The following is a 392-nucleotide window of genomic DNA, read 5'->3' on the forward strand; positions in this document are numbered from 1 at the left end:
CTAGGGTTTAAATTTAAAAACTTTAATACTAAATAGATAATATAATTTTATTTAAATTTCTAATATAAAAGACTCTCTTAATCTCAGGGCGGGTTGCTAGGCAATCAGAAAACAGACACTTACAATAATTACACTTAATTAAATTAATAACTCTTTTACAAATGCATTTAAATTTAGGTATAAACAAAACTAAACAAGTTCACAATCTTCTTTTTTCTAATGTTATGTCCTACTCAAAATGGCTTCCTCTCTCTCTCTCTCACAACAATGGCTTCCAAACTTTCTCGCTTCCAGCCGACGGACGTCCTCTCACCAGGCAATCCAAACTCAGAGTATTTTTCTTCTTGGTTGTCTTCCTTTTTCAAACTGTCCACTCTTGCTGGACAGAAATT

General features: G+C 32.7%; 1 protein-coding gene across 1 annotated transcript in view; it reads right to left on the reverse strand.

The window, feature by feature from the left end:
- Positions 1-392, reverse strand: part of LOC106690132 (15-hydroxyprostaglandin dehydrogenase [NAD(+)]) — a gene marked incomplete at its 5' end in the record, with an annotated part of 8408 nt that overhangs the window by 610 nt on the left and 7406 nt on the right.

Source organism: Halyomorpha halys, unplaced genomic scaffold, assembly GCF_000696795.3.
Source record: "Halyomorpha halys isolate HHAL.00 unplaced genomic scaffold, Hhal_1.1 Scaffold1586.1, whole genome shotgun sequence".
Lineage (NCBI taxonomy): Eukaryota > Metazoa > Arthropoda > Insecta > Hemiptera > Pentatomidae > Halyomorpha > Halyomorpha halys.